Source organism: Podarcis vaucheri (genome assembly GCF_965113315.1).
Source record: "Podarcis vaucheri genome assembly, chromosome: 3".
NCBI classification, from domain to species: Eukaryota; Metazoa; Chordata; class Lepidosauria; order Squamata; family Lacertidae; genus Podarcis; species Podarcis vaucheri.
This window is the reverse complement of record NC_138761.1, coordinates 30243050-30260349: the sequence shown is the minus strand read 5'-3', so window position 1 is coordinate 30260349 and position 17300 is coordinate 30243050. Positions and strand designations below refer to the sequence as shown.

The 17300-nt window shown below is 41.9% G+C and overlaps 1 long non-coding RNA gene across 1 annotated transcript in view; it reads left to right on the top strand.

Moving 5' to 3' along the window:
* Nucleotides 1–751: 751 nt before the first annotated feature.
* Nucleotides 752–17300, top strand: part of LOC309529778 — a 36348-nt gene continuing 19799 nt past the window's right edge. The window contains exons 1-2 of the long non-coding RNA XR_014218446.1: nt 752–798; nt 1337–1378. This is a non-coding gene — a long non-coding RNA (uncharacterized lncRNA). The remainder of the gene's footprint in view (nt 799–1336; nt 1379–17300) is intronic.

Here is a 17300-nt window from a genome sequence, read left to right as displayed (position 1 = left end):
ATTAAACTGGTGGAGTTTAAAATAAATTTTAAAAGTTGTAGTTGGCAAACCGGCGTCAGACTTGGAATTCCGAGGCATTCTCCATAAATGTATTTTGGAGACAATGTCTTTTCAGAGAGTCCAAATGGCAGGGATTTCCGACAACAGAGTACTATAAGGGTAACAAGCTGTCACATTTCATCTGATGTTTTCTGCATAAGTGATTTTTTCCCATGTTGCCAATAATCACCCAGTTTGTGTGCAGCCATTCTATAAAGCTATTAGTAATCCATGCCCACCATGTGGGCACCCGACCAGCTAAACTCTTCTTCAGATGATTGTACGAAAGGGGGGGGGGAGTGTTACATTTCTGTTAATGACTTCCTCCTTTAAAAGCAGTGTTGTCTCTCCAGCAGAGGTGGTGGTGTTTTTTTAAAGGGTTTGCAAACCACTGCCTTAAGTTTACCTTTATCCTGGACGCAGGAGAAACCCCAGTTAATCTTTTTTAAAGTCTTATTCACTTAATGGAAATACTTAAGTGCATAATTACATTGAGCAGCTATTGCTATTGCAAAAAGGAGAAGAAGCAAAAATAATCTAATGGTATTGTCTCTATAAGCGAATGAGGATTTCAGGAGGGGGTGTTGGTGCGACCCCACGTGATCCAGAGAGGTTAATGCAGTTAAAGTTATTTCACAGTCCATTAAGGAGCTTACGGTGACCTCGTGACCTTTGAGCCAACAACACGGAATCCATTATCATCACAATGGAAGTGGCGGAGGGTTCGGCTGACTTGACAATGGGCCCAGGAAATCCCAAGTCAGTACTTAGGGTTACCCCCACCCCCTTTCCTTTCCGTTCCTTTTCTTTAAAAAAAAAACATTAAAAAAAACACCAGCCCATGCTCATTTCTTTCTGCTTCTTTGGTACTGCTATTAACATGCCTTCCTGTAATTTGTAACATTAACATTGCTAAAGGTACAGGAAAGGACACCGAAATGAAGATGTCAGAACTGCTGACTTAGTTCAGCGTATGATAATATGGGCTACATATGGAAATGGTCGAGAGATAACTAGAAAGATCGAGATGAAAACAGTAAAGAAATTCCATGGAAATGATGATAAATTATCAAAGCCTGAAAAATCTATTTCGGCACATTTTTATTTCTCTCTGTTTTTTAAAGCCCTGTGTTTAAACGCATTCCTGTCGACTGCGTCCCAATGTGTGTGTACTTTACTTATGCAAATAGTATTTCTGTTGCTGTATCTTTTGAGTTTTATCGATCAGCAGAATTCTGAATAGGATACCCTTGCAAGCTCAGTCATCTAACACAACCTATTGCTAACCTTTCTTAAGGATGGAGCTTTCTGAAACGTGCTGCCAATCAAACCCAAATTTGTAAGTTGGAAGAAACATTTTAATTAAGGAATTTTAAACACAACATTTCTCTCGTGTTTTGTTTTAAAGGATAAACATAGCTTATTGTGCTTGCTTAGAAAATAAAATAACATTCAATTACCCTTTCCTGCATGTTCACTTAGTAACAATAAATCTGTTAATGCTAATAATGGTACTTTTAAAAAAGGGATTTTCAATAAATGGTCATGAAATCTAATCATCCCAGTAAATTAAATGTAAACTTCTCAAAAATCAGTAAACACAGGGATATTGAGTAAGCAGAAATATGAGAAAGGGATGTTGATATATGGGGAAATTATAATAATAAAGTATTATAGCAGCATTAATAATTGTTTTGTAACTAATGTATAATAACGTATTTAATCACTTTAGTTACTGGGGAGTAAGCCTCACTGAATTCAGTCAAATGTATCGCTGAGTAGTCATGTATAGGATTGCAGTATTGATCAACCACATAGAACATCAACACTGCAATGATGCACATATCTACTCAGAAGTAAACCCAACTGAGTTCAATGGGTGTTACTGTCAGGTAGGTGTGTATAGGATTGCAAATCAAGGCTTATATTAATCAAGCTGCATAGTAACTTTTTAAGATAAGACTGTTAGAAGGGATTGCACATGAATATTAACTACTTAATTTGCAGGAAAGTAGCATGATCTCCTATCTTGGTTCAAAAATACATAAATGGTTGGAGAAGTTGTTGTTTGCTACTGAAGTTTTTTTTAAAAAAAGGAGCCAGTGATTGGGTAGCATTTTAAACACACATGGGTCATCAAACTTTTGAGCTAGGAGAAAGCACTTCTGATCATGCTCTGATCTTCATAATTCCTGTGACCCCCTCCTGTAGCCCCCTCTTGAGGGTTGGTGGACTTCCCTTAACAGGACAGGATGTGGCACAGAGTACTGCAATAGGCAGGCAGACGTAGGGAAACTGGGTGCCCTGCATTGCACAGTATTGCCACTGGACCCTGAAGTTCAGTTGCAAGAATTCTCTGCAGAATGTTTAAAGGAGGGCCCCAAACCCTGCACTGAATTGTGCTGCACTGTGTGCCCCCCACAATGGAAGCTTTTGCAAACAGAAGAGGCAATCGGTTTTTGCAAAGTCCCCCTTTTGTCTGCAGCCCTGTGCCCTGTCTTGTAGGGGAAGGGCGGTAGCTCAAGAGGTAGACTGGATCCACTTTGCATGCTGAAGGTTCAATCCCTTGTGTGGCGTTTGCCCATTCGTTTAGAGCCTGTCTGTAGAGGGGAAAAGAAAGGGTTAAAAATGTAGACCAATAGGAAAGCTGGAGGCAGAGCCTAGATGTGTATAAAAGGGCTTAGCCCGAGGTTTGTTTGAGATGTTGGTGGGTAGTTGGTTGGTTGTAGTGGGTTGGCTGGTTAGGAAAGGCAATTGGAGAAGCAGTTGGAAATAGAGAGACAGTTAGGGCAGTGGGTTCTTGAGTGAGGGGAGGTAGAAGAGACAGAGAGAGGAAAATAAGACTAAGAAAGTAAAGAGTAACAACATTTGGAATGCCGTAAAAGTTTGTTTGTGTCTGAAATAAAATACCCTCTTCTTTATTAACTTGAGAATCAGACTGAGATTGAAGTGATTTTACCTGGCTGGTGGCAGTAGATTAGTGGTGTACGGGTCAATAGTCTGTGAGATGACCGGGGGCTCTGTACGAATGCCACAACTTGCGTCTCCAGTGAGCTCTGAGAATGTTCACCATTAGAAATCCTGGAGAGCGGCAGCCAGTCGGCGTAAACAACACTGAGCGAGACGGATCAGTGGTCTGACTCAGCAGCTTTCTATATTCCTCCAACACCACTACCAAAAGTCAAACCAACTGTCTGGACCAGGTCTTGGGGGCCATGGGGAGCTGTCTCCCCGACGCACTGCTCACAGAAGCATCCACTGGATGTAAGAACTTTCTGTAAGTGGAGGGGCACAACTGGATATAATCTGTTTGATTTGAAGGTGGAATCCCTAATACACAGAAGTCTAGCTGTGCATAAAAAAAACTATTGCCTACACATGGGTCATCCATCAGGGCTATTTCCATAAGTACAGGAGGGTGTAGCACAAGGAATAATTTTCTGTATTCAGCACCAAGCAAACAGGAGATTGAATCCAGGCAACTACCACATGCAGTGCTATTCCTCCTTCCTCTAGAAGGGTTAAGCCACCATTTGGGAAGTAGGGGCAATAGGTAATGTCTGAAGAGGCTCCCACCCCCTTCACCATTCTCATTAACCTCAAGCATGGAGAGTGATCTCCTCAAGCAATGAACCTCCTGTATTTGCAGAGGATCACTATACATTTTAAAGCCCTACGTATGGGGAGCCTCCACAAGACCCGAAGACTCTCCAGTCAGTCCACAAGGTCACCCTCCAACTCATGAGAGCCAGTGTGGTGTAGTGGTTAAGAGCGGTAGTCTCATAATCTGGGGAACCGGGTTCGCGTCTCCGCTCCTCCACATGCAGCTGCTGGGTGACCTTGGGCCAGTCACACTTCTTCAAAGTCTCTCAGCCCCACTCACCTCACAGAGTGTTTGTTGTGGGGGAGGAAGGGAAAGGAGAATGTTAGCCGCTTTGAGACTCCTTCGGGTAGTGATAAAGCGGGATATCAAATCCAAACTCTTCTTCATGTTGCAAGAATGGTGATGAAGGAGCAGAGCAAGCATACTAACACCCTTTACATGCTAACTTAACCCTTGCAGGTTAGAGGGGGCTCTGGTAATTAGGCAATAAAAAATTGTCTACTCATTTATACCAGAGGTGGGGGACCTGTAGCCCTCCAGATGTTGGGGTCCAATTCCCATCAGCCCAGCCAGCACGCCCAATGGTAAGGGATGCTGGGAGCTGTCATTCCCCAGCCCTGATTTTTACCTACATCTGTTTTATATAGTATACCTGAAGGAGCGTCTCCACCCCCATTGTTCTGCCCGGACGCTGAGGTCCAGCACCAAGGGCCTTCTGGCGGTTCCCTCATTGCGAGAAGCAAAGCTACAGGGAACCAGGCAGAGGGCCTTTTCGGTAGTGGCGCCCGCCCTGTGGAACGCCCTCCCATCAGATGTCAAACGATAAACAACTACCTGACATTCAGGAGACATCTTAAGGCAGCCCTGTTCAGGGAAGTTTTTAATGTATGATATTTTAGTGTTTTTTGGTTTCTATGGAAGCCGCCCAGAGTGGCTGGGGAAACCCAGCCAGATGGGCGGGGTACAAATAATAAATTATTATTATTATTATTATTATATACTTCAAAATATAGCATTCAAACTACAGTCTGTGCTGGCTTCCCAGCTAGCATCAAATTCTGCAGTTTGACTGTGGATGCCCAAAACACATGTGTGAAAGCAGCTTAGCCCTAGCTGGCCTCCTCCCTACCAGAGGTATGTTCTGTGTTTTGTCATGTTTTCACCATGGACTGGTGCTCTATTTATTACACGTGTGGGGAACCTTTGCCCCCCCCCGATGTTGCTGAACTACAACTCCCATCAGCCACAGCAAGTACAGCCAATTACCAAGGATAATGGAAGTTGTAGTTTATCAACATCTGGAAGGTCAAAGATTTCCCACACCTGATTTATTAGGTGATTCGCGGAACTTCTAATTGTGCATTTTATGTCTTTAAGTATATGATGTGTCTGAGTTATTAAATCATTTTGGCAAATGTATTTCTTATTTTAAAAAAATATGTGTGATAGGAGGGAAGCATGGCTCCAGAGCGAGCTGTACATGCATCCTCTTGTGTGGAAATCTGTTTTACATAAATGTGTGGCTGAGAGATGTTGTCTTTTGTGTGTGACAGAGTTGCTGTTTTCGAACAATATGTTTACGAGAAGGTTGAATCTGTGTTCCCTGGAATGAAAGTATCAAATGTAGCAAGGTTGCACATAGCATCCTTGAGTGATCTAGGAGTTTTTAATATATATATATATATATATATATTAAAAGCTGTTCAAGCCTTGATTTTAAGATTTCTGTGACAGCAAAATTGGCACTGTCAACATAAAGGCAAAATATAGACCTGAAAGGAGCGGCAGGGGTGCGGTGGGGGACAACTCCACAGCAAGTCTCGGCTTTCAGTGGCCAAAAATAAACCAGTTCTTGGCTGAAAGACATAAGTGCTATTGTGAAATTGATATCCCATCTTGGCTTATTCCCAGACAATATGTTGCCTTTCTGGGGGCTGATCAATATGATTGATGTGATGTGTGAAATTCAGGAGGGAGCTCCCCTTTAATCAAGCCCACTGTCCTCGACAGATAGGCAGCTGCGGACTAACATGTTCTTCAAACTCTCTCCTCCCCGCTGCCCAAACGGAGGGGAAAAAGAAGAGCAAACTGCAAAAAGGGAACATGAGATGGCAGCAAGCGCGCAGTGCATTGGAGAAATCTACGCGCGCGCACCCCCCACTGCTCCGAGTGTCATAAACAAGCCACAAAAGATGGTCATTTCAGGCTACTTCGAAGGGACGGTGATGAAGTTGTTCCTATCTGCTTAGCAACTCAGCTTGGGAATCTGGCTGCTTTCCGAGAGCTTCCGCCCTCTCTTTCTCTGTTATAATATTGATTTGCTACTGGTATCAAATTTTTTTGGCTTGCGCAAAGATGAAATAAGTCGAGCTAAAAATATCAGAGGAAGGTTGCAACACTTTACTCTTTTAGACATGATGCAATTATCTGTGCAAAGAATTTTAAGTACCAGCTCTCCCCGGCAAGAAAACATTCCTGGGTCGCGAGCCTATAGGTTTTCCCTACGCTTATACAACAGAAGAGGCGCTGCTTGTGTTGAACGGCAGCGCTTTTGAAAGGAAAGGGGAAAGATAGGGATTGTGTTCTTTCAAAAGCAAGCAGCAATTAAATTGTTAACGCTTTCCCCCTAGATGGTGTTACGAATTAAACCGATTACATTGAATCGATTAACATTACAGGAGGGTCTTCCTTTTTAATAATAATTTTTAAAAGGTTTCCCATGGTTGTTTCGGAGGTACGAACCTCATTTTGTTAACCTTTCCATGTGCTGCAAGATTCACCGATCACCACCTGGTGCCAGCTTGCCGACTAATTATGTCATAAGCAATCTCCTAACCATGTGTAGTTAGCTCTGCCTGGAAAAGATAGAGCGCCTTAAATGGCTGAATACTTTTCTCAGAGGAGCATTTTGAACCATCGACAGACAGCTAAAGAGAACAACGAAGAGAGCAAGGGCAGGTGAATAACAGTTGGCTCCTCAGATCCCTCGATGGAACGTGTTCTTTTCCCAAGATCTCAGACAGAAGCACCCATCAGGAATCTCAGCTAGAGTTCCAAAGGCAGAGCATCCTTTGAGCCTGGTTTCAACAATGGAAAGGTGGCATACAAATACAGCTATGTATGTATGTATGTATGTATGTATGTATGTATGTATGTGTGTATGAAATTCCCACCAACCCCAGCCAGCATGGTCAATAGCCAGGAATGATGGGAGTTGTAGTCCAACAACTTCTGGGGAGCCACATGTTCGGCATCTCTTCCCTGTAAGCACTAGCAGTTTCCTCAGAGGCAAGGACACCAAAAAGATAATAGGGGCTATGTATGGAAGTGAGAGCTGGACCATAAAGAAGGCTGGTTGCCGAAGAATTGATGCTTTTGAATTATGGTGTTGGAGGAGGCTCTTGAGAGTCCCATGGACTGCAAGAAGATCAAACCTATCCATTCCTCAGGAAATCAGCCCTGAGTGCTCACTGGAAGGACAGATCCTGAAGCTGAGGCTCCAATACTTTGGCCACCTCATGAGAAGAGAAGACTCCCTGGAAAAGACCCTGGTGTTGGGAAAGATGGAGGGCACAAGGAGAAGGGGACGACAGAGAACGAGATGGTTGGATAGTGTTCTCGAAGCTACCAGCATGAGTTTGACCAAACTGCGGGAGGCAGTGGAAGACAGGAGTGCCTGGCGTGCTCTGGTCCATGGGGGTCACGAAGAGTCGGACACGACTAAATGACTAAACAACAACAACATGTAAACTCTCAGTTTACTCCGAACCTCTGCTGGTTGTAGGTATGACCCAACCTGAACTTTGCCTGTAGATTTCTCTTTGCTTCTTTTGGAGCTGTCCATGGTACTGCTTCCTTGCTGACCAGACTCTCAGTTGCGTCTTACTTCAACACCAGTGAGGGGTCAGTTTCCTTCACCAGACCTGATGGCAACCAGCTATGGCACTTGCAATTTTGTCCTCCAAGAGATTAGAACGGGACGGGGGGTGTGCTCCAGAGGAATGACCCTCCCTCTACTCTAGCATATGTTGCCTGAGGCACTTTCTTCGCTCCGTTTCGTACCCTCCTCACGTTCCATTTTGTTTATTCCTGGACCTTTCCGGCTGCTCATAATGGCTTCCGACTCTCCCATCTTATTCCCAACAGCCATTTATTGCATGCTGCCATTCATACCTACTCACAAATCCATAATAATTCCACCAAAATGTCTGTATGATACCAGTTTTTTTAAAGACTTTTCAAAGGCCAGGCCTTGCCTCCTAAAGCAGAGGGGCAATCAAACCTAGATTAAGAGGCTCGTTTCCTTCAGTCAAAGGAGCAGAAATAATGAATTTCACTGAAAACTGTGTTGTCCAATGGGCAAGAAAATTATTAACTTTCTTTTGCAGAGGTGAGCTACAACTTGCAACTGTTTTACTCCCAGAAACCATGCAGCCCAATGTGATAAGAGGAAGTATTACAAAGTAATTAAACGTTTCAAATGAGTTCAGCAAGCCACATATGGAATGAGTTGACACACCCACACTTACAGTGATTGTATACTAATAATAGTGGCACTGGTGGTTGTGTTAATGATCACTGTTTGGAAATAGCTGTGGAGGATGAGTATCCCATTAAATGCAGGTTCACTAAAGTCAAGCACAAGGATTTCACACTCTGAGAGGAGTTGGGCCACTTTGGCGTGTACTGCAGATAATGTCTAAAGCACAAAGGCTGCCAAAATCTTATTTGTCCTTCAGATGAAGTCCATATTGACTGTCTAAAAAAAACCCTACCCAGCAACCCACCCTCTTTGTATGAGCCATTATTTTCAAATTGTTTCCCAACTTATACTGCAGTTGAAAATTGGACAGCTCTTCAATGGTGGCTGCATTTCAATTGATTATCAATACAGTTTTTCAGAATTAAGAATATTGTTCTATTCTTTTCCTTGGCATCATGTTGACTTTGTGTGGTGGTCATTTCAATATTGCTGTACAATTTTGTGTTGGACTCTTTGGCATTAAGATAACGCACGAGAGAATCAATTAGATTTATTATCTCCCCTCGAAGGGTACGGTAGGCGATAAGGCAAACTCTATACATAATGTAGGATTTATTTTCAAGGGCTTCTATGATTACATAGCTGCAGTTATCCAGGTGCAACTTGGAGTGTCACATACAGATGCCTGGAAGTTTCTGTTTAAAACACAACAAAACAGGACTGCATTATAAAGGGTTTCCATGGTGAGTTTGCATGGGCAATTTATACAGGGAAAGGACACGAAGAGGTGAGACTCTTCCAGATGGATGAAAAGGCCTTTGCCATAGATGGTCATCTTTGTATTGTTTTAAAATCTATTTTCAGGATTTTTGTTTCATTTTGTAAATCGCCTTGACCCACATAGAGAAGGCAATTTGTAAATTAATACATAAGTATTACAATAAAAATTCATTGTAACTCAGGAAGCTGTCTAGTACCATCAGACTATAAGTCCATCTAGTTCAGTTTTGTCTACATCAGTAGCAACCTCTTCAGAGTTTCAAGCTCTGCCTAGAGATGTCAAGGATTGAAACTCGAACCTTCTATGATCAAAGCAGGTGTTCTACCACTGAGCTACAGTCCCTCTTAGCAGTGCTCCTCCTTGTGGTAGAAGAGAAACAAGATAATAGGAAAGGAACTATTTGTTTCAAGCAGAAATATCTCACATACTTGTGCCTCTGAGTTGCTTCTGACATGATAGAAGACTTTCCAAAGAGGGAGTGTGGATGCTTCTACACTGAAATGTTATATGGAGTTTTACCACCCATGAGCTGTGCCCAACAGAATGCAGGGCTCCTTTTTCCCAAGTGGAAGCACACTTATAAGAATGAAAAGCTGTAAATGGATTTGCAGTCCATTTCTAACTTGCTGGTTTCTGCTACTTGAGACGTCACTACTGGTTTTGGGTCGCTTCGTAAATGGCAGTTGATGCTTTTACAGCACTGGATACAATTTTGTGCTTTCCCCTTATTAATTACTCATTTATTCAATTTCTGTACTCCCCTTCATTGTGAGGATCACAGGGCCATTTACAATATAAAGTGAACTAGGGTAGAAATGCTCCTCAATATCAGCTTCTCATAGCAAGGAGAACCTCCTCAGAGGTTTCCAAAACTTCTAACATTCCCAGTTAGAAGAGTTTGGATTTGATATCCCACTTTATCACTCCCCTTCAGGAGTCTCAAAGCGGCTAACATTCTCCTTTCCCTTCCTCCCCAACAACAAACACTCTGTGAGGTGAATGAGGCTGAGAGACTTCAGAGAAGTGTGACTCGCCCAAGGTCACCCAGCAGCTGCATGTGGAGGAGCGGAGATGCGAACCCGGTTCACCGGATTACGAGACTACCACTCTTAACCACTACACCACTTGCTCCTGTTACAATGTTCCATCACTTTCCCTTCTGAGAGAATGCCCTACTTCTGGTTTCTTCTTCCTTTTATACTACTACTAGTCATTCTTATTTGGAATAATTTCTGAATTTGGTTTAATGAGTGACTTCGGTTAGAACAAGCCTCAGTTCCCTATGTTTGGGTGTAACATGGAACTGTGGTTTGCTCGTGACATCGTCACAGCCATGTTTGACAGATATATTTCAGACCCAACTCTCTTATCACTAAGCTGCTCTGGCTATGGTTTTAGAACCCAAATTTTAAATAGTGAGTAAAATATGAAACTCATCGCTGATTACTCATCTGTGAATTAGATTCATTTGGAAGAAATAGATGCACAACATATGTAGCAGGGAAACAGCCTTCACAAGTCCCAGTTCTGTAAATGAAGCATCAGATATAATGAAAAGCTTGGTTGGAGACATATTTGTCTGTTAATTGTTGTTATAGTTAATATTTTTTAGAAACAGAAATGCTTTTAAAGATAAATACCTCTAATGCATCTATTGATTTCCTTTATTTAAACTATTAATAAACTGACACAAACAGTCTCTTTTTTAAAAAAAGAGAAGGGAATAAAATAGGATGCAGGTACCCACAAAATGTTTTCTGTGTATTTCCAAGCAGTTTATGTATTAAAACTGGAATTAAAACTGATTGGCTGATAATGAGTGCAGATGCTGACCTTTGGAGAGATTTATTAGTCCTGCAAACGATGAACTGGGCTCCCTGCACCTTGTGACCTTGACAGAGAGATACAGAAATAACCTATGGTATATTTAACCCTTTCTGGGTGCTAAAAATAGATTGGGGGGGACACGAGCAAGTTTTTAAATACAAGAACTATCAATGAGTTAAATGTTACTGCTAGATCAAAAAGTGAGATTTTGGTGGGGGAAGAGAATGCTATGATCAGCTGATTCTCCAGCACTATTTTGGAACCTTGCAGATTCCTTTTTTCTGCATGGTATACAAGAGAGATAGAAAAAACTTGTGTGTGTGATACATTTTTGTAAACTCTAAATATTGGCCGAAATATTGGGAAATTCTGGAACAAGAGGGAGATAGACTGAAATTGCAGAGTTTTGAGAAACTAAAAAATAAAGTGAGAGATTGGCTTCATTATTATCAGATAATGGAGGCACATAATTCGGACAAGAAAATTGGTTTCCAGGTGGAAAAATCAAAATTAGAAACAGAACTGTTAGAACCCAAAACTAAGATTTTGTCAAGGATGTACAATCTGCTGTTGAAATGGAATACTCAGGATGAAACGGTGAAATCTGTTATGATTAAATGGGCACAAGATGTTGGACATAATATAATGATGGCTGACTGGGAACAGTTATGGACCACAGGTATGAAGTTTATGGCATGTAATGCCTTAAGAGAGAATATTATGAAAATGGTATACAGGTGGTACATGACCCCAGTCTAGCTTGCAAAAATCTATCATTTGCCCGATAACAAATGTTGGAAATGTAAAGAAACTGAAGGTACATTCTTTCACCTTTGGTGGACGTGCCCAAGGATTAAGGCTTTCTGGGAGATGATCTATAATGAATTGAAAAAAGTATTTAAATATACTTTCTTGAAGAAACCAGAGGCCTTTCTCCTGGGCATAGTCAGCCAATTGGTGCCAAAGAAGGATAGAACTTTTTTATGTATTCTACAACAGCAGCAAGAATACTCATTGCAAAGTATTGGAAGACACAAGATTTACCCATTCTGGAAGAATGGCAGATGAAGGTGATTGACTATATGGAACTGGCAGAAATGACTGGCAGAATCCGAGACCAGGGAGAAGAGTTGGTGGAAGAAGATTGGAAGAAATTTAAAGACTATCTACAGAAATATTGTAAAATTAATGAATGTTAGAATGATGTTGGATAGAAACTAAGTGGTTTTTAGCTGCAATACTATAAGGGAATATGAAAAATGGATTACTAATAGGTAAAGATTTAATGTTACAATATTGTAAGATTAAAGATTAGGATAAACAAAGAGGGGAAGGATTTGCTGAACCAACAAACTGAATTGGAATACAAAAAAGGGAGGCGTGAGGAGGTCCGGGAAACAAGCTAATGAAAAATAAGTAATGGAAAGATTGAGTTGTTTTTAATTACTTTTATTTTGTATTTTTCTTTTTTCTTTTTTTATTTTGTAATATTTTGAAAATCTTAATAAATATCTTATAATTTTATTTTATTTTTGTAAACTCTAAACTATTCAGGTAGACCTATTAATTTTTCTGGAAGAAACATAGCCACCTTTTTTGTGATTGTACTAAATTAAGATTTCTCTCCCACCTTACACCAAGAGTTTTAAATATATGAATTAGCTCATTTAAAAAAAACAGTTAATGCCCCACCACAAGAATATTCTATGTCCCTGTTGTAATATTTTGTCATGATCACTTCTGAATCTAGTGGTACCTTGGTTGTCGAACGGCTTGGCTCCCAAACACCGCACACCCGGAAGTAAGTGTTCCTGTTTGCGAAGCCAAACGGTTTTTGGAAGCCGAACGTCTGACGTAGCTACCGCAGCTTCTGATTGAGTACAGGAAGCTCCTGCAGCAAATTAGAAGCCGTGCCTTGGTTTTCTACTGGTTCCAGGAGTCGAACGGACTCCCGGAACGGATTAAGTTCGACAACCAAGGTACCACTGTATTTGCAACATGAGACACTATCCTTTCCCTTGGGAATTCAATTCTCATGGAGGCCCCAGGTCACATTTCTTAAAATAAAATTCCAGGGTGTCATAAGTGCCTAGAAATTCAGTAGAGAAATTCAGTAGAGAACCCCAAATCAGTGATATCAATATATATATATAGAGAGAGAGAGAGAGAGAGAGAATTGCAAAGCATTGGCCAGGGTGGGGAAAGTTATTGGCTGCCTCCGGTTTTGTTGCAAACACAACTGCTGGCTGCAAGCACCAACTCATCCTCCTCCCTGAGCTTGGTGGTGGCGGCGCTGGAGGGAGGAAACAGGACATTCTGGGATCATATCAGAAGCCAGGCTGTAATTCCAGGAATGTCCCAGTAACACTGGGGCACTTGAAGGGTATGCCCTCTTCCTATAGGCCCGATCTACACACCCAGACAGATCAAGAGAACTAGGTGAGTGGAAGATGCAACTCCTTCTTGCTCCTTCCACTGCTCACTTGCTCAGAATCAGGAAGGAGCAACAGCAACAGGGCTAGAAGGCACCAGCTAATAGAAGTGGAGGGCCCTAGTGGGGCATGGTCTTCTCTATTGCTTGATGATGCTCACTACTGGTGCAAGTCCTCGGAAATTGCCTGCAGTGAGCTATTTTTAAGATCTGCAATCAGTGTATTTGACTCAGTGGCACTTACTTCGAAATGAACATGCAAGTCTCCCATGTAAACATGCCCTGCCAAAGTAAACATACCCTATGCCAAAATCTTCTGGAATTGAACATTTGCATTTAGTGTTGGTTTAGCACCCATCCCATAGCCTGAAGTCTCTCTACCCAAGCTTACCAGAGTGGTCTCCACATTGGCATCAGAATTCCCAAGGCTTATTGTCTTGGATGACTTCAATGATCATATCATGTTCATACCTGGCTGGAACAGTTCGGGTTTTCATAGCCATGGGCCTGTCCCAAATGATTTTTAATTTTTTTAACCCTTTACAAATGCTTTCAAATAAGTGAATGAATGGAATAGGACCTGTTCCCATATCCTGGGCCTTGTTAGTTTTTCTGAATAGGGAAAAGATTATCTAAGGGTGTTGAAAGTTGATGTTTCCCCTTGTCCTGGACAGGTCATTGCCTGGTCAGGTTTAGATTCTGGACAACTATATAAGTGCACATCCCCAGTATTTGAACTGCTGGGCTGGTTATCATGTGAGTGTTCCTTTATTTCCAAATGAATCATACAAGTTCGGTCCATCCGGCTAAATCTATTCTGAGAATGCAACAACTGGTTACACGGGCATCTCATAGATAAGAGCAGGGTTGTTTTTGCTGTGCTTCGGGAAGCTCTGTGATCAAGACGGCAATCTGTTTTGTCTGTTGCCTCTGACAGTATCAGAGGGGACTGGCTCGGCTAGATTGATTGGTACCTCCAGCCTAGCCATTTCCGTGCAGAATGGCTAGGTTTTTTGCCTAATGATGTTACATTTGTCCTGCAGATGATGTAGAGCATGCTACAGAGAATGAACAGCTCGGCTCTGATCGCTCCTTATTTGGCAAGCACTCACATTTCACACCAACCCTCTTCAGCCCCATTAATATTATATATAGATACCCTTGTCACAGATTTACATTCGGTGATCCGAAATCAGGACGGAAAGGGTGAAATGTATGAGGGGGGTAGGGGTGAGGAGGTGAGCTGATTTATTATAGGGAATGTTGAAGAATAAAAAGAAAGTGATCAAATTTATATTAATGGTCTGACCTACATTCCCAAGCACTGTCTCTCTCTCTTTTCCCCCCAAACACAAACACACACACAATGCAGAACTAAAGCTTCCATAGCTATGCCTCCATATGATAGATTTCTTTAGAGCAGGGGTAGACAATATAGGGGTCCCCAGATATCCAGTAATATTGCTCCCATCATTCCCGACCATTTACTATGGTGGCTGGGGCTGATGGGAGTTGTAGTCCACAACACAACGAAGGTACCATGTTGGCTAACCCCTGTTTTAAGAATAAAATTGCTGCTTTAGCTGTGCCATTTGTTATTTCTAGTGTTAGCTTCTCTACAACTTAATGAATGCTTTCTTATTTTCATCTCTTTCTCTTATTAAGGTTTGGAAATGGGGGCAGATCAAGATAAAGCTGGCTGAACTTACGGTAGTTCTCTTTCTAGCAACACAAGAACGGGCCTTTTCTGTGGTGGCTCCCTGTTTGTGGAATACTCTCCCCAAGGAGCGTCACCTGGTGCCTTCATTACATATCTTTAGGCGCCAGGCCAAATATATTCCGTTTCTCCCAGGCCTTTGGCTAATTAAACAATCTATGACCTTTTAATTGTGCTTGTGGGAGGTGGGTTATTGGTTTGTTGTTGTTTTCTGTTGTGTGTTTTGTGTTCTCATTTTGTATTTGTATTTTCTAAACTGCCTTGTGATCTTTCGATGGTGCTATACAAATTTAGTAAATAATAATAATAGTAATAGTAATAATAGTGATAATGATAACAATAATAAAAACAATGGAATATAAGTCCCCCAATACTACAGAAGTCATTAATAAATTGTCCCATTGATATCAATGCAACCTAAATTCAATAGCTCAGTCTGGATCCAACCCAAGTTTGGCACAAAATGCATTCATATTTTCAAATGGTCCTTGAGAATATTGCATCAAGTTCAGTCATTGCTGGCAGGGTGGTAGCGTACTTGGTAAAGAGGCATCTCTGCAGCCAATTCACACATTGCAATTTTACTGCTAAGATATTTTGAGTGTACACTTTAAGAGGCATAGTGTGATGGTGCTAGCATGTATATCATGCATGCTGATACTTGGTGGCAAATCCAGATTTGCTATTGTGCAAAGTATTAATGACTCTCGGACTTCTTTATATAGGCTATTACTCAGCATCTTTCCTTCCTTTTTCACCAGAGTTTGTTATAAGCTCTCCAAGGTTATGGGCTGTACAAAGCTGTCATATCAATCTTAGAAGTGAACTGAATCAAAGTTTGAAATTTTACCTGCATTCACCCGTGGTGAACATATGACGTAGGAAGCTGCCAGAATACTGACTGACTCAGGCCACTGATTCTGCTCCCGCCTCACAACACCACCAATTTCTGGACACTCAGAACTTGATAACTTGAGAGAAAGGCACTATTCATGTGCAAATTAGGATTCATAAACTGAAAATTAAAAGAAAGATGGAATATTAAAGGTGCCTGTGGGATGGCTAACTCTATCAAAATGAGTAGGTCTTCGGAGGACACATGTTTAGGATCTTAAGTATTAATCTTCTAGTTTAATGTAGATATTTAGAGGCGTGACTGCAGGCAGTGTTGGGTGATATGGATTATTTGGCTGCATTTCAATACGGTTTTATACCTAGTTATGGAACAGAAACAGCCTTGGTTGCTCTGTTGGTTGCATCAGGGAATACAGTAAGTAGAAGGACTACAACCCAGTGAGTTCTCCTAGACCTCTTAGCAGCATTTTTGGCCACCAAGCATGGCATTTTCTTGGGCCAGTTATCTGGGCTGGGCTTAGGAGTCATGGTGATATACAGTGTTTCTGGTCCTTCCTGAGATGTCATCATGAGAGAGCAGCCTTTCTCCCCCCAGTGACCATTGGTCTGTGGGGTGTTCAAATTCAATTCTGAAACTCATGCTATTTAATATCTATGTGGAGCTACTGGGAGGCATAATCTGGAAGCTTCGGCTGAAGTGCCATTGGTATGCAGACATTACTCAATTCTACCTCTGTTTCTCACCAACTCATCTCAGAGAGGCTGGGAAACCCCTAAACCAGTGTTTGGAGGCCATTTTCAGATGTATGGGAAGGTGCAATCCAAAGCTTAATACAGAGGTGGGGATATTGGACATGTTGCAAGTGGGGAAACTGGTAAACCCCAGAGAAAGGTGTTCAGCTTGGCTTCACGAGGTTGCACTCACTCTAAAGGAACAAGTTTGCAGGTTGTAGGTACTGCTGGACTCATCGCTCACTGGGGAAGCTCAGATCATGATGATGGCTAAGAGTGCCTTGTAGGAGCTTAGACTAGTGCACCAACTGCAACCCTATGTAAAGAAGTCAGATCACAACTCAGTTGACCATGCACTGTCACATCCAGCGCATGCCTTTGGGAATGGCTCTGGTACAAAATGCAGCCACCCTGTTACAGTTGACTCTTGGGTTACGTTACTCTTGAGTAACGTAAACGTTGGGTTGTGAAAGCGGCAAACTTGGAAGTATTGTTTCCGGGATTTGCCACTCATGCATGCGCAGAAGTGCTCTATCAAGCCACGCATGCGTGCAGAAGCGGCACCTCTGGATACAGATTCTTTGGGGTGCGCACGGACCCCCCAAATGAATTAAATTCGTATCCAGAGGGTCCACTGTATTACTGGTAGGGACAAGGCAGCCATAACGTGTAACACCCATTATGTATCAGTTGTACTGGTTGCAAGTGTGTTTCTGGGCCCAGATCAAAATGCAGGTTATTGTCTTTAAAGCCCTGAAGGGCTTGGGACCAGAATACCTAAAGGACCACTTGCACCCATATAGTTGTACCCATATCTTGACATCTAGCTCA